The 24,723-nt window shown below is 43.6% G+C and overlaps 34 non-coding genes across 34 annotated transcripts; 20 read left to right on the top strand and 14 right to left on the bottom strand.

Moving 5' to 3' along the window:
- The first annotated feature begins 304 nt into the window (after positions 1-304).
- On the top strand, positions 305-386 carry trnal-uag (transfer RNA leucine (anticodon UAG)). The gene has a single exon. It is a non-coding gene; the product is annotated as a tRNA-Leu (tRNA).
- A 320-nt stretch (positions 387-706) lies between these two features.
- On the bottom strand, positions 707-780 carry trnat-cgu (transfer RNA threonine (anticodon CGU)). The gene has a single exon. It is a non-coding gene; the product is annotated as a tRNA-Thr (tRNA).
- Positions 781-1,366: 586 nt separating this feature from the next.
- Positions 1,367-1,440, top strand: trnat-agu (transfer RNA threonine (anticodon AGU)). Its single transcript has one exon. It is a non-coding gene; the product is annotated as a tRNA-Thr (tRNA).
- Positions 1,441-1,593: 153 nt separating this feature from the next.
- trnal-uag (transfer RNA leucine (anticodon UAG)) lies at positions 1,594-1,675 on the top strand. The gene has a single exon. It is a non-coding gene; the product is annotated as a tRNA-Leu (tRNA).
- Positions 1,676-2,403: 728 nt separating this feature from the next.
- Positions 2,404-2,477, bottom strand: trnat-ugu (transfer RNA threonine (anticodon UGU)). The gene has a single exon. It is a non-coding gene; the product is annotated as a tRNA-Thr (tRNA).
- Positions 2,478-2,909: 432 nt separating this feature from the next.
- trnal-uag (transfer RNA leucine (anticodon UAG)) lies at positions 2,910-2,991 on the top strand. The gene has a single exon. It is a non-coding gene; the product is annotated as a tRNA-Leu (tRNA).
- A 728-nt stretch (positions 2,992-3,719) lies between these two features.
- trnat-ugu (transfer RNA threonine (anticodon UGU)) lies at positions 3,720-3,793 on the bottom strand. The gene has a single exon. It is a non-coding gene; the product is annotated as a tRNA-Thr (tRNA).
- A 1,153-nt stretch (positions 3,794-4,946) lies between these two features.
- trnal-uag (transfer RNA leucine (anticodon UAG)) lies at positions 4,947-5,028 on the top strand. The gene has a single exon. It is a non-coding gene; the product is annotated as a tRNA-Leu (tRNA).
- A 728-nt stretch (positions 5,029-5,756) lies between these two features.
- trnat-ugu (transfer RNA threonine (anticodon UGU)) lies at positions 5,757-5,830 on the bottom strand. The gene has a single exon. It is a non-coding gene; the product is annotated as a tRNA-Thr (tRNA).
- Positions 5,831-6,977: 1,147 nt separating this feature from the next.
- On the bottom strand, positions 6,978-7,051 carry trnat-cgu (transfer RNA threonine (anticodon CGU)). Its single transcript has one exon. It is a non-coding gene; the product is annotated as a tRNA-Thr (tRNA).
- Positions 7,052-7,354: 303 nt separating this feature from the next.
- Positions 7,355-7,436, top strand: trnal-aag (transfer RNA leucine (anticodon AAG)). Its single transcript has one exon. It is a non-coding gene; the product is annotated as a tRNA-Leu (tRNA).
- A 334-nt stretch (positions 7,437-7,770) lies between these two features.
- Positions 7,771-7,852, top strand: trnal-uag (transfer RNA leucine (anticodon UAG)). The gene has a single exon. It is a non-coding gene; the product is annotated as a tRNA-Leu (tRNA).
- Positions 7,853-8,691: 839 nt separating this feature from the next.
- trnal-uag (transfer RNA leucine (anticodon UAG)) lies at positions 8,692-8,773 on the top strand. The gene has a single exon. It is a non-coding gene; the product is annotated as a tRNA-Leu (tRNA).
- Positions 8,774-9,093: 320 nt separating this feature from the next.
- On the bottom strand, positions 9,094-9,167 carry trnat-cgu (transfer RNA threonine (anticodon CGU)). Its single transcript has one exon. It is a non-coding gene; the product is annotated as a tRNA-Thr (tRNA).
- A 510-nt stretch (positions 9,168-9,677) lies between these two features.
- trnat-agu (transfer RNA threonine (anticodon AGU)) lies at positions 9,678-9,751 on the top strand. The gene has a single exon. It is a non-coding gene; the product is annotated as a tRNA-Thr (tRNA).
- A 238-nt stretch (positions 9,752-9,989) lies between these two features.
- On the bottom strand, positions 9,990-10,063 carry trnat-ugu (transfer RNA threonine (anticodon UGU)). Its single transcript has one exon. It is a non-coding gene; the product is annotated as a tRNA-Thr (tRNA).
- Positions 10,064-11,149: 1,086 nt separating this feature from the next.
- trnat-agu (transfer RNA threonine (anticodon AGU)) lies at positions 11,150-11,223 on the top strand. The gene has a single exon. It is a non-coding gene; the product is annotated as a tRNA-Thr (tRNA).
- A 238-nt stretch (positions 11,224-11,461) lies between these two features.
- trnat-ugu (transfer RNA threonine (anticodon UGU)) lies at positions 11,462-11,535 on the bottom strand. The gene has a single exon. It is a non-coding gene; the product is annotated as a tRNA-Thr (tRNA).
- Positions 11,536-12,610: 1,075 nt separating this feature from the next.
- Positions 12,611-12,692, top strand: trnal-uag (transfer RNA leucine (anticodon UAG)). The gene has a single exon. It is a non-coding gene; the product is annotated as a tRNA-Leu (tRNA).
- Positions 12,693-13,012: 320 nt separating this feature from the next.
- trnat-cgu (transfer RNA threonine (anticodon CGU)) lies at positions 13,013-13,086 on the bottom strand. Its single transcript has one exon. It is a non-coding gene; the product is annotated as a tRNA-Thr (tRNA).
- Positions 13,087-13,596: 510 nt separating this feature from the next.
- Positions 13,597-13,670, top strand: trnat-agu (transfer RNA threonine (anticodon AGU)). Its single transcript has one exon. It is a non-coding gene; the product is annotated as a tRNA-Thr (tRNA).
- Positions 13,671-15,068: 1,398 nt separating this feature from the next.
- trnat-agu (transfer RNA threonine (anticodon AGU)) lies at positions 15,069-15,142 on the top strand. Its single transcript has one exon. It is a non-coding gene; the product is annotated as a tRNA-Thr (tRNA).
- A 238-nt stretch (positions 15,143-15,380) lies between these two features.
- On the bottom strand, positions 15,381-15,454 carry trnat-ugu (transfer RNA threonine (anticodon UGU)). Its single transcript has one exon. It is a non-coding gene; the product is annotated as a tRNA-Thr (tRNA).
- A 1,084-nt stretch (positions 15,455-16,538) lies between these two features.
- trnat-agu (transfer RNA threonine (anticodon AGU)) lies at positions 16,539-16,612 on the top strand. Its single transcript has one exon. It is a non-coding gene; the product is annotated as a tRNA-Thr (tRNA).
- Positions 16,613-18,010: 1,398 nt separating this feature from the next.
- Positions 18,011-18,084, top strand: trnat-agu (transfer RNA threonine (anticodon AGU)). The gene has a single exon. It is a non-coding gene; the product is annotated as a tRNA-Thr (tRNA).
- A 238-nt stretch (positions 18,085-18,322) lies between these two features.
- On the bottom strand, positions 18,323-18,396 carry trnat-ugu (transfer RNA threonine (anticodon UGU)). Its single transcript has one exon. It is a non-coding gene; the product is annotated as a tRNA-Thr (tRNA).
- Positions 18,397-19,998: 1,602 nt separating this feature from the next.
- Positions 19,999-20,072, top strand: trnat-agu (transfer RNA threonine (anticodon AGU)). The gene has a single exon. It is a non-coding gene; the product is annotated as a tRNA-Thr (tRNA).
- Positions 20,073-20,347: 275 nt separating this feature from the next.
- Positions 20,348-20,429, top strand: trnal-uag (transfer RNA leucine (anticodon UAG)). Its single transcript has one exon. It is a non-coding gene; the product is annotated as a tRNA-Leu (tRNA).
- A 728-nt stretch (positions 20,430-21,157) lies between these two features.
- Positions 21,158-21,231, bottom strand: trnat-ugu (transfer RNA threonine (anticodon UGU)). Its single transcript has one exon. It is a non-coding gene; the product is annotated as a tRNA-Thr (tRNA).
- Positions 21,232-21,568: 337 nt separating this feature from the next.
- On the top strand, positions 21,569-21,650 carry trnal-uag (transfer RNA leucine (anticodon UAG)). The gene has a single exon. It is a non-coding gene; the product is annotated as a tRNA-Leu (tRNA).
- A 728-nt stretch (positions 21,651-22,378) lies between these two features.
- trnat-ugu (transfer RNA threonine (anticodon UGU)) lies at positions 22,379-22,452 on the bottom strand. The gene has a single exon. It is a non-coding gene; the product is annotated as a tRNA-Thr (tRNA).
- Positions 22,453-23,599: 1,147 nt separating this feature from the next.
- Positions 23,600-23,673, bottom strand: trnat-cgu (transfer RNA threonine (anticodon CGU)). Its single transcript has one exon. It is a non-coding gene; the product is annotated as a tRNA-Thr (tRNA).
- A 575-nt stretch (positions 23,674-24,248) lies between these two features.
- trnat-agu (transfer RNA threonine (anticodon AGU)) lies at positions 24,249-24,322 on the top strand. The gene has a single exon. It is a non-coding gene; the product is annotated as a tRNA-Thr (tRNA).
- A 154-nt stretch (positions 24,323-24,476) lies between these two features.
- Positions 24,477-24,558, top strand: trnal-aag (transfer RNA leucine (anticodon AAG)). Its single transcript has one exon. It is a non-coding gene; the product is annotated as a tRNA-Leu (tRNA).
- The last annotated feature ends 165 nt before the right edge of the window (positions 24,559-24,723 follow it).

Genomic DNA, 24,723 nt, shown 5'->3' with positions numbered 1-24,723 from the left:
TCTTTTGCTTTGAAATGATTAATAAAATTGTACTGGGTATTTAGAAGCAAGCTAGTCATAAGTAGTGTTTATACACAGAGTTTATACACACGAGATCTCCAAAACATGCTTTTACCCGCTAGGCCCCAGTACCTACGCCGCACACAAAGAAGTCCAGCGATCAAGGAAGTCTTGTAACTTGATCTCAGGATTTCACGGATGCGTTGGGCATTTAGTAGCAAGCGTGGATCTCGTTGTCAATTTATCCTACGCGCTTACATGCCTACGGCGTTATTTTTCCCCGGGGCAAAAAGCTGCGCCTTGAGGTAGTGTGGCTGAGTGGTCTAAGGCGCTGGATTTAGGCTCCAGTCTCTCAGGAGGCGTGGGTTCGAATCCCACCACTGCCATTTGACAACTAAAGGCTATTGATTCCATATCTCAAATGAATGACTTTGTTTAAGACAGGAGTTGACTCATCTGTAGTCTCCACCGCAGGTTGAACAGTGTGCAGCATTAAAAAAAGAAAAATCTATGGCTAAAGAAACAGCATCTTCTGACTTTTTGTGTGAAATTACACAGTTGCTTCTTCATGCCATAATCGGAGAAAAAGAAGTATTATGTGCACTGAAAATGTTGAAAGGCAGACACATCTTTTGCCTTGAAATGACCAATGAAATTGTATTGGGCATTCAGAAGAAAGCTAGTCATAAGTGGTGTTTATAGACAGAGGCACTGCTGGGATTTGAACCCAGGATCTCCTGTTTACGAGACAGGCACTTTAACCAGCTAAGCCACAGCGCGTCATTTAAAGGATTTCAAATCCCAGAGAATTGCCCATATGTACCGTGAGCCAAAAACCCAATTATATTTCGATGGATGTTAGAGTTGCACCTTCTGTGACAAAACTTCATGGGACGCCATGTGGAAGTGCACCTTGGTAATGTATGCAAAGGCGTAATCCAACATGTCAGAATTGATTCCACATGAACTTTGTTACAGCTTGAAACTGCTAGCACTTGATCTCAATATCTGATCTTGCGAAAATGGCAGTGATAGAAGAACCATTTCAAGCACAAAACAACTCCTTTTATGAACATTGTAGTGTCAAAGTAGATGGTGCCTGCAAAAACATCAAGTGATTAAGGCACTCCTGGAAGGAATACACGAGATCTCCAAGACATGCTTTTACCCGCTAGGCCCCAGTACCTACGCCGCACACAAAGAAGTCCAGCGATCAAGGAAGTCTTGTAACTTGATCTCAGGATTTCACGGATGATCCAGCCACAGAATGGAGTGGCATCTTGCTTTTTGCAGACATTGTTTTGTGATCTTCTCTGAGAGTTTACCTTTAGACTGTGTGGCTGAAAATGAAGCCAGAGTCTTGAGTGGCGCTGTGGCTTAGTTGGTTAAAGTGCCTGTCTAGTAAACAGGAGATCCTGGGTTCAAATCCCAGCAGTGCCTGAGCTGACTGTGTCTTTATGCATCTTTTGCCTTTAATTGACTAAACTATTGCGTTGGGCATTTAGTAGCAAGCGTGGATCTCGTTGTCAATTTATCCTGCGCGCTTACATGCCTACTGCGTTATTTTTCCCCGAGGCAAAAGCTGCGCCTTGAGGTAGTGTGGCCGAGTGGTCTAAGGCGCTGGATTTAGGCTCCAGTCTCTCAGGAGGCGTGGGTTCAAATCCCACCACTGCCATTTGACACCAGGTGCATATGGAAAGCACTTCTTATAATGATAAAGGGTTCTTACCTCTTGCAGGTCATCAATGTTTACTCTTTGTACAATTATGCACAGATGATCAGCTCTTCTAGTTAAGACATCCTCCCTGCTGAGCTTCCTAGCTCCTAACCTGCACGAATGCAACAGAAAAACATGTGCAGGAAGTGTGGCTGAGTGGTCCAAAGCGCTGGCTTAAGGCTCCAGTCTCTCAGGACAAGTGGAATCCCACCACTGCCATCTGAAAACTAGAGGCTATCGATTCCATATCTCAAATGAATGACTTTGTTTGAGACAGGAGTTGACTTATTTGTAGTCTCCACCGCTGGTTGAACAGCGTGAAGCATCAAAAAATCATCTATGGCTAAAGCAACAACATCTTCTGACTTTTTGTGTGAAATTACACAGTTGCTTCTTTATCCCATAATCCCAAAAAAAGCAGTATTACGTGCACTGAAAATGTTGAAACGTGCCAACCTGACAGAGCAATAGAGCAGAGTGGTATAGTGGACCTTGTAGCATTTGATCTCAATATTTGATCTTGCGAAACCAGGAGTGATAGAAGAAGCATTTCAAGCATAAAACAACTCCCTTTTTGGCCGTTGCCAACATGACTGTAGTTTTACACATCTTTTGCCTTGAAATGACCAATAAAATTGTACTGGGCATTTAGAAGCAAGCTAGTCATAAGTAGTGTTTATACACAGAGGCACTGCTGGGATTTGAACCCAGGATCTCCTGTTTACAAGACAGGCACTTTAACCAGCTAAGCTACAGCGCCTCATTTAAAGGATTTCAAATCCCAGAGAATTGCCCATATGTAGATGGTGCGTGCAAAAACATTAAGTGATTAAGGCACTCCTGGAAGGAATACACGAGATCTCCAAGACATGCTTTTACCCGCTAGGCCCCAGTACCTACGCCGCACACAAAGAAGTCCAGCGATCAAGGAAGTCTTGTAACTTGATCTCAGGATTTCACGGATGATCCAGCCACAGAAAGGAGTGGCATCTTGCTTTTTGCAGACAGGAGATCCTGGGTTCAAATCCCAGCAGTGCCTGAGCTGACTGTGTCTTTATGCATCTTTTGCCTTTAATTGACTAAACTATTGCGTTGGGCATTTAGTAGCAAGCGTGGATCTCGTCGCCAATTTATCCTACGCGCTTACATGCCTACTGCGTTATTTTTCCCCGAGGCAAAAGCTGCGCCTTGAGGTAGTGTGGCCGAGTGGTCTAAGGCGCTGGATTTAGGCTCCAGTCTCTCAGGAGCCGTGGGTTCAAATCCCACCACTGCCATTTGACACCAGGTGCCTATGGAAGGCACTTCATATAATGATATAGGGTTCTTACCTCTTGCAGGTCATCAATGTTTACTCTTTGTACAATTATGCACAGATGATCAGCTCTTCTAGTTAAGACATCCTCCCTGCTGAGCTTCCTAGCTCGTAACCTGCACGAATGCAACAGAAAAACAAGTGCAGGAAGTGTGGCTGAGTGGTCCAAAGCGCTGGCTTAAGGCTCCAGTCTCTCAGGACAAGTGGAATCCCACCACTGCCATCTGACAACTACAGGCTATCGATTCCATATCTCAAATGAATGACTTTGTTTGAGACAGGAGTTGACTTATCTGTAGTCTCCACCGCTGGTTGAACAGCGTGAAGCATCAAAAAATCATCTATGGCTAAAGCAACAACATCTTCTGACTTTTTGTGTGAAATTACACAGTTGCTTCTTTATCCCATAATCCCAAAAAAAGCAGTATTACGTGCACTGAAAATGTTGAAACGTGCCAACCTGACAGAGCAATAGAGCAGAGTGGTATAGTGGACCTTGTAGCATTTGATCTCAATATTTGATCTTGCGAAACCGGGAGTGATAGAAGAACCATTTCAAGCATAAAACAACTCCCTTTTTGGCCTATGCCAACATGACTGTAGCATTGCACATCTTTTGCCTTGAAATGACCAATAAAATTGTACTGGGCATTTAGAATCAAGCTAGTCATAAGTAGTGTTTATACACAGAGGCACTGCTGGGATTTGAACCCAGGATCTCCTGTTTACAAGACAGGCGCTTTAACCAGCTAAGCCACAGCACCTCATTTAAAGGATTTCAAATCCCAGAGAATTGCCCATATGTACCGTGAGCCAAAAACCCAATTATATTTCGATGGATGTTAGAGTTGCACCTTCTGCGACAAAACTTCATGGGACGCCATATGGAAGTGCACCTTGGTAATGTATGCAAAGGCGTAATCCAACATGTCAGAATTGATTCCACATGAACTTTGTTACAGCTTGAAACTGCTAGCACTTGATCTCAATAGCTGATCTTGCGAAAATGGCAGTGATAGAACAACCATTTCAAGCACAAAACAACTCCTTTTATGAACATTGTAGTGTCAAAGTAGATGGTGCGTGCAAAAACATCAAGTGATTAAGGCACTCCTGGAAGGAATACACGAGATCTCCAATACATGCTTTTACCCGCTAGGCCCCAGTACCTACCCCGCACACAAAGAAGTCCAGCGATCAAGGAAGTCTTGTAACTTGATCTCAGGATTTCACGGATGCGTTGGGCATTTTGTAGCCATCTGACACACAGCGCCTCATTTAAAGGATTTCAAATCCTAGAGAATTGCCCATATGTACCGTGAGCCAAAAACCCAATTATATTTCGATGGATGTTAGAATTGCACCTTCTGCGACAAAACTTCATGGGACGCCGTGTGGAAGTGCACCTTGGTAATGTATGCAAAGGCGTAATCCAACATATCAGAATTGATTCCACATGAACTTTGTTACAGCTTGAAACTGCTAGCAATTGATCTCAATAGCTGATCTTGCGAAAATGGCAGTGATAGAACAACCATTTCAAGCACAAAACAACTCCTTTTATGAACATTGTAGTGTCAAAGTAGATGGTGCGTGCAAAAACATCAAGTGATTAAGGCACTCCTGGAAGGAATACACGAGATCTCCAAGACATGCTTTTACCCGCTAGGCCCCAGTACCTACGCCGCACACAAAGAAGTCCAGCGATCAAGGAAGTCTTGTAACTTGATCTCAGGATTTCACGGATGCGTTGGGCATTTTGTAGCCATCTGACACACAGCGCCTCATTTAAAGTATTTCAAATCCCAGAGAATTGCCCATATGTACCGTGAGCCAAAAACCCAATTATATTTCGATGGATGTTAGAATTGCACCTTCTGCGAGGCATTTTTCCCCGAGGCAAAAGCTGCGCCTTGAGGTAGTGTGGCCGAGTGGTCTAAGGCGCTGGATTTAGGCTCCAGTCTCTCAGGAGGCGTGGGTTCAAATCCCACCACTGCCATTTGACACCAGGTGCATATGGAAAGCACTTCTTATAATGATAAAGGGTTCTTACCTCTTGCAGGTCATCAATGTTTACTCTTTGTACAATTATGCACAGATGATCAGCTCTTCTAGTTAAGACATCCTCCCTGCTGAGCTTCCTAGCTCCTAACCTGCACGAATGCAACAGAAAAACATGTGCGGGAAGTGTGGCTGAGTGGTCCAAAGCGCTGGCTTAAGGCTCCAGTCTCTCAGGACAAGTGGAATCCTACCACTGCCATCTGACAACTAGAGGCTATCGATTCCATATCTCAAATGAATGACTTTGTTTGAGACAGGAGTTGACTTATTTGTAGTCTCCACCGCTGGTTGAACAGCGTGAAGCATCAAAAAATCATCTATGGCTAAAGCAACAACATCTTCTGACTTTTTGTGTGAAATTACACAGTTGCTTCTTTATCCCATAATCCCAAAAAAAGCAGTATTACGTGCACTGAAAATGTTGAAACGTGCCAACCTGACAGAGCAATAGAGCAGAGTGGTATAGTGGACCTTGTAGCATTTGATCTCAATATTTGATCTTGCGAAACCGGGAGTGATAGAAGAAGCATTTCAAGCATAAAACAACTCCCTTTTTGGCCGTTGCCAACATGACTGTAGCTTTACACATCTTTTGCCTTGAAATGACCAATAAAATTGTACTGGGCATTTAGAAGCAAGCTAGTCATAAGTAGTGTTTATACACAGAGGCACTGCTGGGATTTGAACCCAGGATCTCCTGTTTACAAGACAGGCACTTTAACCAGCTAAGCCACAGCGCCTCATTTAAAGGATTTCAAATCCCAGAGAATTGCCCATATGTAGATGGTGCGTGCAAAAACATCAAGTGATTAAGGCACTCCTGGAAGGAATACACGAGATCTCCAAGACATGCTTTTACCCGCTAGGCCCCAGTACCTACGCCGCACACAAAGAAGTCCAGCGATCAAGGAAGTCTTGTAACTTGATCTCAGGATTTCACGGATGCGTTGGGCATTTTGTAACAATCTGACACACAGCGCCTCATTTAAAGGATTTCAAATCCCAGAGAATTGCCCATATGTACCGTGAGCCAAAAACCCAATTATATTTCGATGGATGTTAGAGTTGCACCTTCTGCGACAAAACTTCATGGGACGCCATGTGGAAGTGCACCTTGGTAATGTATGCAAAGGCGTAATCCAACATGTCAGAATTGATTCCACATGAACTTTGTTACAGCTTGAAACTGCTAGCACTTGATCTCAATATCTGATCTTGCGAAAATGGCAGTGATAGAACAACCATTTCAAGCACAAAACAACTCCTTTTATGAACATTGTAGTGTCAAAGTAGATGGTGCGTGCAAAAACATCAAGTGATTAAGGCACTCCTGGAAGGAATACACGAGATCTCCAAGACATGCTTTTACCCGCTAGGCCCCAGTACCTACGCCGCACACAAAGAAGTCCAGCGATCAAGGAAGTCTTGTAACTTGATCTCAGGATTTCACGGTTTCACGGATGATCCAGCCACAGAATGGATTGGCATCTTGCTTTTTGCAGACATTGTTTTGTGATCTTCTCTGAGAGTTTACCTTTAGACTGTGTGGCTTAAAATGAAGCCAGCAGCTTGAGTGGCGCTGTGGCTTAGTTGGTTAAAGTGCCTGTCTAGTAAACAGAAGATCCTGCGTTCGAATCCCAGCAGTGCCTGAGCTGACTGTGTATTTATGCATCTTTTGCCTTTAATTGACTGAACTTTTGCGTTGGGCATTTAGTAGCAAGCGTGGATCTCGTTGTTGTTAGAAGAACCATTTCAAGCATAAAACAACTCCCTTTTTGGCCTTTGCCTACATGACTGTAGCTTTACACATCTTTTGCTTTGAAATGACTAATAAAATTGTACTGGGTATTTAGAAGCAAACTAGTCATAAGTAGTGTTTATACACAGAGGCACTGCTGGGAAATGAACCCAGGATCTCCTGTTTACGAGACAGGCACTTTAACCAGCTAAGCCACAGCGCCTCATTTAAACGATTTCAAATCCCAGAGAATTGCCCATATGTACCGAGATTAAGGTACATTCAAGGTACAATCAAGTGATTAAGGCACTCCTGGAAGGAATACACGAGATCTCCAAGACATGCTTTTACCCGCTAGGCCCCAGTACCTACGCCGCTGACTGTGTCTTTATGCATCTTTTGCCTTTAATTGACTAAACTATTGCGTTGGGCATTTAGTAGCAAGCGTGGATCTCGTTGTCAATTTATCCTACGTGCTCACATGCCTACGGCGTTATTTTTCCCCAGGGCAAAAAGCTGCTTTTGAGGTAGTGTGGCCGAGTGGTCTAAGGCGCTGGATTAAGGCTCCAGTCTCTCAGGAGGCGTGGGTTCGAATCCCACCACTGCCATTTGACACCAGGTGCCTATGGAAAGCACTTCTTATAATGAAATAGTACTGGTACTTTGGGTTCTTACTCCCACAAGGAGTTGACTTATCTGTAGTCTCCACCGCAGGTTGAACAGCGTGCAGCATCAAAAAATCATCTATGGCTAAAGCAACAACATCACGAATCCCAGCAGTGCCTGAGCTGACTGTGTATTTATGCATCTTTTGCCTTTAATTGACTGAACTTTTGCGTTGGGCATTTAGTAGCAAGCGTGGATCTCGTTGTTGTTAGAAGAACCATTTCAAGCATAAAACAACTCCCTTTTTGGCCTTTGCCTACATGACTGTAGCTTTGAGGTAGTGTGGCCGAGTGGTCTAAGGCGCTGGATTTAGGCTCCAGTCTCTCAGGAGCCGTGGGTTCAAATCCCACCACTGCCATTTGACACCAGGTGCCTATGGAAGGCACTTCATATAATGATATAGGGTTCTTACCTCTTGCAGGTCATCAATGTTTACTCTTTGTACAATTATGCACAGATGATCAGCTCTTCTAGTTAAGACATCCTCCCTGCTGAGCTTCCTAGCTCGTAACCTGCACGAATGCAACAGTAAAACAAGTGCAGGAAGTGTGGCTGAGTGGTCCAAAGCGCTGGCTTAAGGCTCCAGTCTCTCAGGACAAGTGGAATCCCACCACTGCCATCTGACAACTACAGGCTATCGATTCCATATCTCAAATGAATGACTTTGTTTGAGACAGGAGTTGACTTATCTGTAGTCTCCACCGCTGGTTGAACAGCGTGAAGCATCAAAAAATCATCTATGGCTAAAGCAACAACATCTTCTGACTTTTTGTGTGAAATTACACAGTTGCTTCTTTATCCCATAATCCCAAAAAAAGCAGTATTACGTGCACTGAAAATGTTGAAACGTGCCAACCTGACAGGTGCAGTGATAGAAGAACCATTTCAAGCACAAAACAACTCCTTTTATGAACATTGTAGTGTCAAAGTAGATGGTGCGTGCAAAAACATCAAGTGATTAAGGCACTCCTGGAAGGAATACACGAGATCTCCAAGACATGCTTTTACCCGCTAGGCCCCAGTACCTACGCCGCACACAAAGAAGTCCAGCGATCAAGGAAGTCTTGTAACTTGATCTCAGGATTTCACGGATGCGTTGGGCATTTAGTAGCAAGCGTGGATCTCGTTGTCAATTTATCCTACGCGCTTACATGCCTACGGCGTTATTTTTCCCCGGGGCAAAAAGCTGCGCCTTGAGGTAGTGTGGCTGAGTGGTCTAAGGCGCTGGATTTAGGCTCCAGTCTCTCAGGAGGCGTGGGTTCGAATCCCACCACTGCCATTTGACAACTAAAGGCTATTGATTCCATATCTCAAATGAATTACTTTGTTTAAGACAGGAGTTGACTCATCTGTAGTCTCCACCGCAGGTTGAACAGTGTGCAGCATTAAAAAAAGAAAAATCTATGGCTAAAGAAACAGCATCTTCTGACTTTTTGTGTGAAATTACACAGTTGCTTCTTCATGCCATAATCGGAGAAAAAGAAGTATTATGTGCACTGAAAATGTTGAAAGGCAGACACATCTTTTGCCTTGAAATGACCAATGAAATTGTATTGGGCATTCAGAAGAAAGCTAGTCATAAGTGGTGTTTATAGACAGAGGCACTGCTGGGATTTGAACCCAGGATCTCCTGTTTACGAGACAGGCACTTTAACCAGCTAAGCCACAGCGCGTCATTTAAAGGATTTCAAATCCCAGAGAATTGCCCATATGTACCGTGAGCCAAAAACCCAATTATATTTCGATGGATATTAGAGTTGCACCTTCTGTGACAAAACTTCATGGGACGCCATGTGGAAGTGCACCTTGGTAATGTAGTCAATAGCTGATCTTGCGAAAATGGCAGTGATAGAACATCCATTTCAAGCACAAAACAACTCCTTTTATGAACATTGTAGTGTCAAAGTAGATGGTGCGTGCAAAAACATCAAGTGATTAAGGCACTCCTGGAAGGAATACACGAGATCTCCAAGACATGCTTTTACCCGCTAGGCCCCAGTACCTACGCCGCACACAAAGAAGTCCAGCGATCAAGGAAGTCTTGTAACTTGATCTCAGGATTTCACGGATGATCCAGCCACAGAATGGAGTGGCATCTTGCTTTTTGCAGACATTGTTTTGTGATCTTCTCTGAGAGTTTACCTTTAGACTGTGTGGCTGAAAATGAAGCCAGAGTCTTGAGTGGCGCTGTGGCTTAGTTGGTTAAAGTGCCTGTCTAGTAAACAGGAGATCCTGGGTTCGAATCCCAGCAGTGCCTGAGCCAACTGTGTCTTTATGCATCTTTTGCCTTTAATTGACTGAACTTTTGTGTTGGGCATTTAGTAGCAAGCGTGGATCTCGTTGTTGTTAGAAGAACCATTTCAAGCATAAAACAACTCCCTTTTTGGCCTTTGCCAACATGACTGTAGCTTTACACATCTTTTACCTTGAAATGACCAATAAAATTGTACCGGGCATTTAGAAGCAAGCTAGTCATAAGTAGTGTTTATACACAGAGGCACTGCTAAGATTTGAACCCAGGATCTCCTGTTTACAAGACAGGCGCTTTAACCAGCTAAGCCAAAGCGCCTCATTTAAACGATTTCAAATCCCAGAGAATTGCCCATATGTACCGTGAGCCAAAAACGGATGGATGTTAGAGTTGCACATTCTGCGACAAAACTTCATGGGACGCCATGTGGAAGTGCACCTTGGTAATGTATGCAAAGGCGTAATCCAACATATCAGAATTGATTACACATGAACTTTGGTACAGCTTGAAACTGCTAGCACTTGATCTCAATATCTGATCTTGCGAAAATGGCAGTGATAGAAGAACCATTTCAAGCACAAAACAACTCCTTTTATGAACATTGTAGTGTCAAAGTAGATGGTGCGTGCAAAAACATCAAGTGATTAAGGCACTCCTGGAAGGAATACACGAGATCTCCAAGACATGCTTTTACCCGCTAGGCCCCAGTACCTACGCCGCACACAAAGAAGTCCAGCGATCAAGGAAGTCTTGTAACTTGATCTCAGGATTTCACGGATGCGTTGGGCATTTAGTAGCAAGCGTGGATCTCGTTGTCAATTTATCCTACGCGCTTACATGCCTACGGCGTTATTTTTCCCCGGGGCAAAAAGCTGCGCCTTGAGGTAGTGTGGCCGAGTGGTCTAAGGCGCTGGATTTAAAACTTCATGGGACGCCATGTGGAAGTGCACCTTGGTAATGTATGCAAAGGCGTAATCCAACATGTCAGAATTGATTCCACATGAACTTTGTTACAACTTGAAACTGCTAGCACTTGATCTCAATAGCTGATCTTGCGAAAATGGCAGTGATAGAACAACCATTCCAAGCACAAAACAACTCCTTTTATGAACATTGTAGTGTCAAAGTAGATGGTGCGTGCAAAAACATCAAGTGATTAAGGCACTCCTGGAAGGAATACACGAGATCTCCAAGACATGCTTTTACCCGCTAGGCCCCAGTACCTACGCCGCACACAAAGAAGTCCAGCGATCAAGGAAGTCTTGTAACTTGATCTCAGGATTTCACGGATGATCCAGCCACAGAATGGAGTGGCATCTTGCTTTTTGCAGACATTGTTTTGTGATCTTCTCTGAGAGTTTACCTTTAGACTGTGTGGCTGAAAATGAAGCCAGAGTCTTGAGTGGCGCTGTGGCTTAGTTGGTTAAAGTGCCTGTCTAGTAAACAGGAGATTCTGGGTTCAAATCCCAGCAGTGCCTGAGCTGACTGTGTCTTTATGCATCTTTTGCCTTTAATTGACTAAACTATTGCGTTGGGCATTTAGTAGCAAGAGTGGATCTCGTTGTTGTTAGAAGAACCATTTCAAGCATAAAACAACTCCCTTTTTGGCCTTTGCCAACATGACTGTAGCTTTACACATCTTTTGCCTTGAAATAACCAATAAAATTGTACTGGGCATTTAGAAGCAAGCTAGTCATAAGTAGTGTTTATACACAGAGGCACTGCTAGGATTTGAACCCAGGATCTCCTGTTTACAAGACAGGCGCTTTAACCAGCTAAGCCAGAGCGCCTCATTTAAACGATTTCAAATCCCAGAGAATTGCCCATATGTACCGAGAGCCAAAAACGGATGGATGTTAGAGTTGCACCTTCTGCGACAAAACTTCATGGGACGCCGTGTGGAAGTGCACCTTGGTAATGTATGCAAAGGCGTAATCCAACATATCAGAATTGATTCCACATGAACTTTGTTACAGCTTGAAACTGCTAGCACTTGATCTCAATATCTGATCTTGCGAAAATGGCAGTGATAGAAGAACCATTTCAAGCACAAAACAACTCCTTTTATGAACATTGTAGTGTCAAAGTAGATGGTGCGTGCAAAAACATCAAGTGATTAAGGCACTCCTGGAAGGAATACACGAGATCTCCAAGACATGCTTTTACCCTCTATGCCCCAGTACCTACGCCGCACACAAAGAAGTCCAGCGATCAAGGAAGTCTTGTAACTTGATCTAAGGATTTCACGGATGCGTTGGGCATTTTGTAGTCATGTGACACACAGCGCCTCATTTAAAGGATTTCAAATCCCAGAGAATTGCCCATATGTACCGTGAGCCAAAAACCCAATTATATTTCGATGGATGTTAGAGTTGCACCTTCTGCGACAAAACTTCATGGGACGCCATGTGGAAGTGCACCTTGGTAATGTATGCAAAGGCGTAATCCAACATGTCAGAATTGATTCCACATGAACTTTGTTACAGCTTGAAACTGCTAGCACTTGATCTCAATATCTGATCTTGCGAAAATGGCAGTGATAGAACAACCATTTCAAGCACAAAACAACTCCTTTTATGAACATTGTAGTGTCAAAGTAGATGGTGCGTGCAAAAACATCAAGTGATTAAGGCACTCCTGGAAGGAATACACGAGATCTCCAAGACATGCTTTTACCCGCTAGGCCCCAGTACCTACGCCGCACACAAAGAAGTCCAGCGATCAAGGAAGTCTTGTAACTTGATCTCAGGATTTCACGGATGCGTTGGGCATTTAGTAGCAAGCGTGGATCTCGTTGTCAATTTATCCTACGCGCTTACATGCCTACGGCGTTATTTTTCCCCGGGGCAAAAAGCTGCGCCTTGAGGTAGTGTGGCTGAGTGGTCTAAGGCGCTGGATTTAGGCTCCAGTCTCTCAGGAGGCGTGGGTTCGAATCCCACCACTGCCATTTGACAACTAAAGGCTATTGATTCCATATCTCAAATGAATTACTTTGTTTAAGACAGGAGTTGACTCATCTGTAGTCTCCACCGCAGGTTGAACAGTGTGCAGCATTAAAAAAAGAAAAATCTATGGCTAAAGAAACAGCATCTTCTGACTTTTTGTGTGAAATTACACAGTTGCTTCTTCATGCCATAATCGGAGAAAAAGAAGTATTATGTGCACTGAAAATGTTGAAAGGCAGACACATCTTTTGCCTTGAAATGACCAATGAAATTGTATTGGGCATTCAGAAGAAAGCTAGTCATAAGTGGTGTTTATAGACAGAGGCACTGCTGGGATTTGAACCCAGGATCTCCTGTTTACGAGACAGGCACTTTAACCAGCTAAGCCACAGCGCGTCATTTAAAGGATTTCAAATCCCAGAGAATTGCCCATATGTACCGTGAGCCAAAAACCCAATTATATTTCGATGGATATTAGAGTTGCACCTTCTGTGACAAAACTTCATGGGACGCCATGTGGAAGTGCACCTTGGTAATGTAGTCAATAGCTGATCTTGCGAAAATGGCAGTGATAGAACATCCATTTCAAGCACAAAACAACTCCTTTTATGAACATTGTAGTGTCAAAGTAGATGGTGCGTGCAAAAACATCAAGTGATTAAGGCACTCCTGGAAGGAATACACGAGATCTCCAAGACATGCTTTTACCCGCTAGGCCCCAGTACCTACGCCGCACACAAAGAAGTCCAGCGATCAAGGAAGTCTTGTAACTTGATCTCAGGATTTCACGGATGATCCAGCCACAGAATGGAGTGGCATCTTGCTTTTTGCAGACATTGTTTTGTGATCTTCTCTGAGAGTTTACCTTTAGACTGTGTGGCTGAAAATGAAGCCAGAGTCTTGAGTGGCGCTGTGGCTTAGTTGGTTAAAGTGCCTGTCTAGTAAACAGGAGATCCTGGGTTCGAATCCCAGCAGTGCCTGAGCCAACTGTGTCTTTATGCATCTTTTGCCTTTAATTGACTGAACTTTTGTGTTGGGCATTTAGTAGCAAGCGTGGATCTCGTTGTTGTTAGAAGAACCATTTCAAGCATAAAACAACTCCCTTTTTGGCCTTTGCCAACATGACTGTAGCTTTACACATCTTTTACCTTGAAATGACCAATAAAATTGTACCGGGCATTTAGAAGCAAGCTAGTCATAAGTAGTGTTTATACACAGAGGCACTGCTAAGATTTGAACCCAGGATCTCCTGTTTACAAGACAGGCGCTTTAACCAGCTAAGCCAAAGCGCCTCATTTAAACGATTTCAAATCCCAGAGAATTGCCCATATGTACCGTGAGCCAAAAACGGATGGATGTTAGAGTTGCACATTCTGCGACAAAACTTCATGGGACGCCATGTGGAAGTGCACCTTGGTAATGTATGCAAAGGCGTAATCCAACATATCAGAATTGATTACACATGAACTTTGGTACAGCTTGAAACTGCTAGCACTTGATCTCAATATCTGATCTTGCGAAAATGGCAGTGATAGAAGAACCATTTCAAGCACAAAACAACTCCTTTTATGAACATTGTAGTGTCAAAGTAGATGGTGCGTGCAAAAACATCAAGTGATTAAGGCACTCCTGGAAGGAATACACGAGATCTCCAAGACATGCTTTTACCCGCTAGGCCCCAGTACCTACGCCGCACACAAAGAAGTCCAGCGATCAAGGAAGTCTTGTAACTTGATCTCAGGATTTCACGGATGCGTTGGGCATTTAGTAGCAAGCGTGGATCTCGTTGTCAATTTATCCTACGCGCTTACATGCCTACGGCGTTATTTTTCCCCGGGGCAAAAAGCTGCGCCTTGAGGTAGTGTGGCCGAGTGGTCTAAGGCGCTGGATTTAAAACTTCATGGGACGCCATGTGGAAGTGCACCTTGGTAATGTATGCAAAGGCGTAATCCAACATGTCAGAATTGATTCCACATGAACTTTGTTACAACTTGAAACTGCTAGCACTTGATCTCAATAGCTGATCTTGCGAAAATGGCAGTGATAGAACAACCATTCCAAGCACAAAACAACTCCTTTTATGAACATTGTAGTGTCAAAGTAGATGGTGCGTGCAAAAACATCAAGTGATTAAGGCACTCCTGGAAGGAATACACGAGATCTCCAAGACATGCTTTTACCCGCTAGGCCCCAGTACCTACGCCGCACACAAAGAAGTCCAGCGATCAAGGAAGTCTTGTAACTTGATCTCAGGATTTCACGGATGATCCAGCCACAGAATGGAGTGGCATCTTGCTTTTTGCAGACATTGTTTTGTGATCTTCTCTGAGAGTTTACCTTTAGACTGTGTGGCTGAAAATGAAGCCAGAGTCTTGAGTGGCGCTGTGGCTTAGTTGGTTAAAGTGCCTGTCTAGTAAACAGGAGATTCTGGGTTCAAATCCCAGCAGTGCCTGAGCTGACTGTGTCTTTATGCATCTTTTGCCTTTAATTGACTAAACTATTGCGTTGGGCATTTAGTAGCAAGAGTGGATCTCGTTGTTGTTAGAAGAACCATTTCAAGCATAAAACAACTCCCTTTTTGGCCTTTGCCAACATGACTGTAGCTTTACACATCTTTTGCCTTGAAATAACCAATAAAATTGTACTGGGCATTTAGAAGCAAGCTAGTCATAAGTAGTGTTTATACACAGAGGCACTGCTAGGATTTGAACCCAGGATCTCCTGTTTACAAGACAGGCGCTTTAACCAGCTAAGCCACAGCGCCTCATTTAAACGATTTCAAATCCCAGAGAATTGCCCATATGTACCGAGAGCCAAAAACGGATGGATGTTAGAGTTGCACCTTCTGCGACAAAACTTCATGGGACGCCGTGTGGAAGTGCACCTTGGTAATGTATGCAAAGGCGTAATCCAACATATCAGAATTGATTCCACATGAACTTTGTTACAGCTTGAAACTGCTAGCACTTGATCTCAATATCTGATCTTGCGAAAATGGCAGTGATAGAAGAACCATTTCAAGCACAAAACAACTCCTTTTATGAACATTGTAGTGTCAAAGTAGATGGTGCGTGCAAAAACATCAAGTGATTAAGGCACTCCTGGAAGGAATACACGAGATCTCCAAGACATGCTTTTACCCTCTATGCCCCAGTACCTACGCCGCACACAAAGAAGTCCAGCGATCAAGGAAGTCTTGTAACTTGATCTAAGGATTTCACGGATGCGTTGGGCATTTTGTAGTCATGTGACACACAGCGCCTCATTTAAAGGATTTCAAATCCCAGAGAATTGCCCATATGTACCGTGAGCCAAAAACCCAATTATATTTCGATGGATGTTAGAGTTGCACCTTCTGCGACAAAACTTCATGGGACGCCATGTGGAAGTGCACCTTGGTAATGTATGCAAAGGCGTAATCCAACATGTCAGAATTGATTCCACATGAACTTTGTTACAGCTTGAAACTGCTAGCACTTGATCTCAATATCTGATCTTGCGAAAATGGCAGTGATAGAACAACCATTTCAAGCACAAAACAACTCCTTTTATGAACATTGTAGTGTCAAAGTAGATGGTGCGTGCAAAAACATCAAGTGATTAAGGCACTCCTGGAAGGAATACACGAGATCTCCAAGACATGCTTTTACCCGCTAGGCCCCAGTACCTACGCCGCACACAAAGAAGTCCAGCGATCAAGGAAGTCTTGTAACTTGATCTCAGGATTTCACGGATGATCCAGCCACAGAATGGAGTGGCATCTTGCTTTTTGCAGACATTGTTTTGTGATCTTCTCTGAGAGTTTACCTTTAGACTGTGTGGCTGAAAATGAAGCCAGAGTCTTGAGTGGCGCTGTGGCTTAGTTGGTTAAAGTGCCTGTCTAGTAAACAGGAGATCCTGGGTTCGAATCCCAGCAGTGCCTGAGCTGACTGTGTCTTTATGCATCTTTTGCCTTTAATTGACTGAACTTTTGCGTTGGGCATTTCGTAGCAAGCGTGGATCTCGTTGTTGTTAGAAGAACCATTTCAAGCATAAAACAACTCCCTTTTTGGCCTTTGCCAACATGACTGTAGCTTTACACATCTTTTACCTTGAAATGACCAATAAAATTGTACTGGGCATTTAGAAGCAAGCTAGTCATAAGTAGTGTTTATACACAGAGGCACTGCTAAGATTTGAACCCAGGATCTCCTGTTTACAAGACAGGCGCTTTAACCAGCTAAGCCAAAGCGCCTCATTTAAACGATTTCAAATCCCAGAGAATTGCCCATATGTACCGTGAGCCAAAAACGGATGGATGTTAGAGTTGCACATTCTGCGACAAAACTTCATGGGACGCCATGTGGAAGTGCACCTTGGTAATGTATGCAAAGGCGTAATCCAACATATCAGAATTGATTACACATGAACTTTGGTACAGCTTGAAACTGCTAGCACTTGATCTCAATATCTGATCTTGCGAAAATGGCAGTGATAGAAGAACCATTTCAAGCACAAAACAACTCCTTTTATGAACATTGTAGTGTCAAAGTAGATGGTGCGTGCAAAAACATCAAGTGATTAAGGCACTCCTGGAAGGAATACACGAGATCTCCAAGACATGCTTTTACCCGCTAGGCCCCAGTACCTACGCCGCACACAAAGAAGTCCAGCGATCAAGGAAGTCTTGTAACTTGATCTCAGGATTTCACGGATGCGTTGGGCATTTAGTAGCAAGCGTGGATCTCGTTGTCAATTTATCCTACGCGCTTACATGCCTACGGCGTTATTTTTCCCCGGGGCAAAAAGCTGCGCCTTGAGGTAGTGTGGCCGAGTGGTCTAAGGCGCTGGATTTAAAACTTCATGGGACGCCATGTGGAAGTGCACCTTGGTAATGTATGCAAAGGCGTAATCCAACATGTCAGAATTGATTCCACATGAACTTTGTTACAACTTGAAACTGCTAGCACTTGATCTCAATAGCTGATCTTGCGAAAATGGCAGTGATAGAACAACCATTCCAAGCACAAAACAACTCCTTTTATGAACATTGTAGTGTCAAAGTAGATGGTGCGTGCAAAAACATCAAGTGATTAAGGCACTCCTGGAAGGAATACACGAGATCTCCAAGACATGCTTTTACCCGCTAGGCCCCAGTACCTACGCCGCACACAAAGAAGTCCAGCGATCAAGGAAGTCTTGTAACTTGATCTCAGGATTTCACGGATGATCCAGCCACAGAATGGAGTGGCATCTTGCTTTTTGCAGACATTGTTTTGTGATCTTCTCTGAGAGTTTACCTTTAGACTGTGTGGCTGAAAATGAAGCCAGAGTCTTGAGTGGCGCTGTGGCTTAGTTGGTTAAAGTGCCTGTCTAGTAAACAGGAGATTCTGGGTTCAAATCCCAGCAGTGCCTGAGCTGACTGTGTCTTTATGCATCTTTTGCCTTTAATTGACTAAACTATTGCGTTGGGCATTTAGTAGCAAGAGTGGATCTCGTTGTTGTTAGAAGAACCATTTCAAGCATAAAACAACTCCCTTTTTGGCCTTTGCCAACATGACTGTAGCTTTACACATCTTTTGCCTTGAAATAACCAATAAAATTGTACTGGGCATTTAGAAGCAAGCTAGTCATAAGTAGTGTTTATACACAGAGGCACTGCTAGGATTTGAACCCAGGATCTCCTGTTTACAAGACAGGCGCTTTAACCAGCTAAGCCACAGCGCCTCATTTAAACGATTTCAAATCCCAGAGAATTGCCCATATGTACCGAGAGCCAAAAACGGATGGATGTTAGAGTTGCACCTTCTGCGACAAAACTTCATGGGACGCCGTGTGGAAGTGCACCTTGGTAATGTATGCAAAGGCGTAATCCAACATATCAGAATTGATTCCACATGAACTTTGTTACAGCTTGAAACTGCTAGCACTTGATCTCAATATCTGATCTTGCGAAAATGGCAGTGATAGAAGAACCATTTCAAGCACAAAACAACTCCTTTTATGAACATTGTAGTGTCAAAGTAGATGGTGCGTGCAAAAACATCAAGTGATTAAGGCACTCCTGGAAGGAATACACGAGATCTCCAAGACATGCTTTTACCCTCTATGCCCCAGTACCTACGCCGCACACAAAGAAGTCCAGCGATCAAGGAAGTCTTGTAACTTGATCTAAGGATTTCACGGATGCGTTGGGCATTTTGTAGTCATGTGACACACAGCGCCTCATTTAAAGGATTTCAAATCCCAGAGAATTGCCCATATGTACCGTGAGCCAAAAACCCAATTATATTTCGATGGATGTTAGAGTTGCACCTTCTGCGACAAAACTTCATGGGACGCCATGTGGAAGTGCACCTTGGTAATGTATGCAAAGGCGTAATCCAACATGTCAGAATTGATTCCACATGAACTTTGGTACAGCTTGAAACTGCTAGCACTTGATCTCAATATCTGATCTTGCGAAAATGGCAGTGATAGAACAACCATTTCAAGCACAAAACAACTCCTTTTATGAACATTGTAGTGTCAAAGTAGATGGTGCGTGCAAAAACATCAAGTGATTAAGGCACTCCTGGAAGGAATACACGAGATCTCCAAGACATGCTTTTACCCGCTAGGCCCCAGTACCTACGCCGCACACAAAGAAGTCCAGCGATCAAGGAAGTCTTGTAACTTGATCTCAGGATTTCACGGATGCGTTGGGCATTTTGTAGCCATCTGACACACAGCGCCTCATTTAAAGGATTTCAAATCCCAGAGAATTGCCCATATGTACCGTGAGCCAAAAACCCAATTATATTTCGATGGATGTTAGAGTTGCACCTTCTGCGACAAAACTTCATGGGACGCCATGTGGAAGTGCACCTTGGTAATGTATGCAAAGGCGTAATCCAACATGTCAGAATTGATTCCACATGAACTTTGTTACAGCTTGAAACTGCTAGCACTTGATCTCAATATCTGATCTTGCGAAAATGGCAGTGATAGAACAACCATTTCAAGCACAAAACAACTCCTTTTATGAACATTGTAGTGTCAAAGTAGATGGTGCGTGCAAAAACATCAAGTGATTAAGGCACTCCTGGAAGGAATACACGAGATCTCCAAGACATGCTTTTACCCGCTAGGCCACAGTACCTACGCCGCACACAAAGAAGTCCAGCGATCAAGGAAGTCTTGTAACTTGATCTCAGGATATCACGGATTCAAGGATGATCCAGCCACAGAATGGATTGGCATCTTGCTTTTTGCAGACATTGTTTTGTGATCTTCTCTGAGAGTTTACCTTTAGACTGTGTGGCTGAAAATGAAGCCATCAGCTTGAGTGGCGCTGTGGCTTAGTTGGTTAAAGTGCCTGTCTAGTAAACAGGAGATCCTGGGTTCGAATCCCAGCAGTGCCTGAGCTGACTGTGTCTTTATGCATCTTTTGCATTTAATTGACTGAACTTTTGCGTTGGGCATTTAGTAGCAAGCGTGGATCTCGTTGTTGTTAGAAGAACCATTTCAAGCATAAAACAACTCCCTTTTTGGCCTTTGCCAACATGACTGTAGCTTTACACATCTTTTGCTTTGAAATGACTAATAAAATTGTACTGGGCATTTAGAAGCAAGCTAGTCATAAGTAGTGTTTATACCTACGGCGTATTTTTCCCCGGGGCAAAAAGCTGAGCCTTGAGGTAGTGTGGCCGAGTGGTCTAAGGCGCTGGATTTAGGCTCCAGTCTCTCAGGAGGCGTGGGTTCAAATCCCACCACTGCCATTTGACACCAGGTGCATATGGAAAGCACTTCTTATAATGATATAGGGTTCTTACCTCTTGCAGGTCATCAATGTTTACTCTTTGTACAATTATGCACAGATGATCAGCTCTTCTAGTTAAGACATCCTCCCTGCTGAGCTTCCTAGCTCGTAACCTGCACGAATGCAACAGAAAAACAAGTGCAGGAAGTGTGGCTGAGTGGTCCAAAGCGCTGGCTTAAGGCTCCAGTCTCTCAGGACAAGTGGAATCCCACCACTGCCATCTGACAACTACAGGCTATCGATTCCATATCTCAAATGAATGACTTTGTTTGAGACAGGAGTTGACTTATCTGTAGTTTCCACCGCTGGTTGAACAGCGTGAAGCATCAAAAAATCATCTATGGCTAAAGCAACAACATCTTCTGACTTTTTGTGTGAAATTACACAGTTGCTTCTTTATCCCATAATCCCAAAAAAAGCAGTATTACGTGCACTGAAAATGTTGAAATGTGCCAACCTGACAGAGCAATAGAGCAGAGTGGTATAGTGGACCTTGTAGCATTTGATCTCAATATTTGATCTTGCGAAACCGGGAGTGATAGAAGAACCATTTCAAGCATAAAACAACTCCCTTTTTGGCCGTTGCCAACATGACTGTAGCTTTACACATCTTTTGCCTTGAAATGACCAATAAAATTGTACTGGGCATTTAGAAGCAAGCTAGTCATAAGTAGTGTTTATACACAGAGGCACTGCTGGGATTTGAACCCAGGATCTCCTGTTTACAAGACAGGCGCTTTAACCAGCTAAACCACAGCGCCTCATTTAAAGGATTTCAAATCCCAGAGAATTGCCCATATGTACCGTGAGTCAAAAACCCAATTATATTTCGATGGCTGTTAGAGTTGCACCTTCTGCGACAAAACTTCATGGGACGCCGTGTGGAAGTGCACCTTGGTAATGTATGCAAAGGCGTAATCCAACATGTCAGAATTGATTCCACATGAGCTGACTGTGTCTTTATTCATCTTTTGCTTTTAATTGACTAAACTATTGCGTTGGGCATTTAGTAGCAAGCGTGGATCTCGTTGTCAATTTATCCTGCGCGCTTACATGCCTACTGCGTTATTTTTCCCCGAGGCAAAAGCTGCGCCTTGAGGTAGTGTGGCCGAGTGGTCTAAGGCGCTGGATTTAGGCTCCAGTCTCTCAGGAGGCGTGGGTTCAAATCCCACCACTGCCATTTGACACCAGGTGCATATGGAAAGCACTTCTTATAATGATAAAGGGTTCTTACCTCTTGCAGGTCATCAATGTTTACTCTTTGTACAATTATGCACAGATGATCAGCTCTTCTAGTTAAGACATCCTCCCTGCTGAGCTTCCTAGCTCCTAACCTGCACGAATGCAACAGAAAAACATGTGCGGGAAGTGTGGCTGAGTGGTCCAAAGCGCTGGCTTAAGGCTCCAGTCTCTCAGGACAAGTGGAATCCTACCACTGCCATCTGACAACTAGAGGCTATCGATTCCATATCTCAAATGAATGACTTTGTTTGAGACAGGAGTTGACTTATTTGTAGTCTCCACCGCTGGTTGAACAGCGTGAAGCATCAAAAAATCATCTATGGCTAAAGCAACAACATCTTCTGACTTTTTGTGTGAAATTACACAGTTGCTTCTTTATCCCATAATCCCAAAAAAAGCAGTATTACGTGCACTGAAAATGTTGAAACGTGCCAACCTGACAGAGCAATAGAGCAGAGTGGTATAGTGGACCTTGTAGCATTTGATCTCAATATTTGATCTTGCGAAACCGGGAGTGATAGAAGAAGCATTTCAAGCATAAAACAACTCCCTTTTTGGCCGTTGCCAACATGACTGTAGCTTTACACATCTTTTGCCTTGAAATGACCAATAAAATTGTACTGGGCATTTAGAAGCAAGCTAGTCATAAGTAGTGTTTATACACAGAGGCACTGCTGGGATTTGAACCCAGGATCTCCTGTTTACAAGACAGGCACTTTAACCAGCTAAGCCACAGCGCCTCATTTAAAGGATTTCAAATCCCAGAGAATTGCCCATATGTAGATGGTGCGTGCAAAAACATCAAGTGATTAAGGCACTCCTGGAAGGAATACACGAGATCTCCAAGACATGCTTTTACCCGCTAGGCCCCAGTACCTACGCCGCACACAAAGAAGTCCAGCGATCAAGGAAGTCTTGTAACTTGATCTCAGGATTTCACGGATGCGTTGGGCATTTTGTAACAATCTGACACACAGCGCCTCATTTAAAGGATTTCAAATCCCAGAGAATTGCCCATATGTACCGTGAGCCAAAAACCCAATTATATTTCGATGGATGTTAGAGTTGCACCTTCTGCGACAAAACTTCATGGGACGCCATGTGGAAGTGCACCTTGGTAATGTATGCAAAGGCGTAATCCAACATGTCAGAATTGATTCCACATGAACTTTGTTACAGCTTGAAACTGCTAGCACTTGATCTCAATATCTGATCTTGCGAAAATGGCAGTGATAGAACAACCATTTCAAGCACAAAACAACTCCTTTTATGAACATTGTAGTGTCAAAGTAGATGGTGCGTGCAAAAACATCAAGTGATTAAGGCACTCCTGGAAGGAATACACGAGATCTCCAAGACATGCTTTTACCCGCTAGGCCCCAGTACCTACGCCGCACACAAAGAAGTCCAGCGATCAAGGAAGTCTTGTAACTTGATCTCAGGATTTCACGGTTTCACGGATGATCCAGCCACAGAATGGATTGGCATCTTGCTTTTTGCAGACATTGTTTTGTGATCTTCTCTGAGAGTTTACCTTTAGACTGTGTGGCTTAAAATGAAGCCAGCAGCTTGAGTGGCGCTGTGGCTTAGTTGGTTAAAGTGCCTGTCTAGTAAACAGAAGATCCTGCGTTCGAATCCCAGCAGTGCCTGAGCTGACTGTGTATTTATGCATCTTTTGCCTTTAATTGACTGAACTTTTGCGTTGGGCATTTAGTAGCAAGCGTGGATCTCGTTGTTGTTAGAAGAACCATTTCAAGCATAAAACAACTCCCTTTTTGGCCTTTGCCTACATGACTGTAGCTTTACACATCTTTTGCTTTGAAATGACTAATAAAATTGTACTGGGTATTTAGAAGCAAGCTAGTCATAAGTAGTGTTTATACACAGAGGCACTGCTGGGAAATGAACCCAGGATCTCCTGTTTACGAGACAGGCACTTTAACCAGCTAAGCCACAGCGCCTCATTTAAACGATTTCAAATCCCAGAGAATTGCCCATATGTACCGAGAGCCAAAAACGGATGGATGTTAGAGTTGCACCTTCTGCGACAAAACTTCATGGGACGCCGTGTGGAAGTGCACCTTGGTAATGTATGCAAAGGCGTAATCCAACATGTCAGAATTGATTCCACATGAACTTTGTTACAGCTTGAAACTGCTAGCACTTGATCTCAATATCTGATCTTGCGAAAATGGCAGTGATAGAAGAACCATTTCAAGCACAAAACAACTCCTTTTATGAACATTGTAGTGTCAAAGTAGATGGTGCGTGCAAAAACATCAAGTGATTAAGGCACTCCTGGAAGGAATACACGAGATCTCCAAGACATGCTTTTACCCGCTAGGCCCCAGTACCTACGCCGCACACAAAGAAGTCCAAGCGATCAAGGAAGTCTTGTAACTTGATCTCAGGATTTCACGGATGATCCAGCCACAGAATGGATTGGCATCTTGCTTTTTGCAGACATTGTTTTGTGATCTTCTCTGAGAGTTTACCTTTAGACTGTGTGGCAGAAAATCAAGCCAGCAGCTTGAGTGGCGCTGTGGCTTAGTTGGTTAAAGTGCCTGTCTAGTAAACAGGAGATCCTGGGTTCGAATCCCAGCAGTGCCTGAGCTGACTGTGTCTTTATGCATCTTTTGCCTTTAATTGACTAAACTATTGCGTTGGGCATTTAGTAGCAAGCGTGGATCTCGTTGTCAATTTATCCTACGTGCTCACATGCCTACGGCGTTATTTTTCCCCAGGGCAAAAAGCTGCTTCTTGAGGTAGTGTGGCCGAGTGGTCTAAGGCGCTGGATTAAGGCTCCAGTCTCTCAGGAGGCGTGGGTTCGAATCCCACCACTGCCATTTGACACCAGGTGCCTATGGAAAGCACTTCTTATAATGAAATAGTACTGGTACTTTGGGTTCTTACTCCCACAAGGAGTTGACTTATCTGTAGTCTCCACCGCAGGTTGAACAGCGTGCAGCATCAAAAAATCATCTATGGCTAAAGCAACAACATCTTCTGAC

The sequence above is a fragment of the Channa argus genome, chromosome 10 (assembly GCF_033026475.1).
Source record: "Channa argus isolate prfri chromosome 10, Channa argus male v1.0, whole genome shotgun sequence".
NCBI lineage: Eukaryota > Metazoa > Chordata > Actinopteri > Anabantiformes > Channidae > Channa > Channa argus.
The sequence above is the reverse complement of the archived record's forward strand: the minus strand, read 5'-3'. Positions and strand labels throughout refer to the sequence as shown.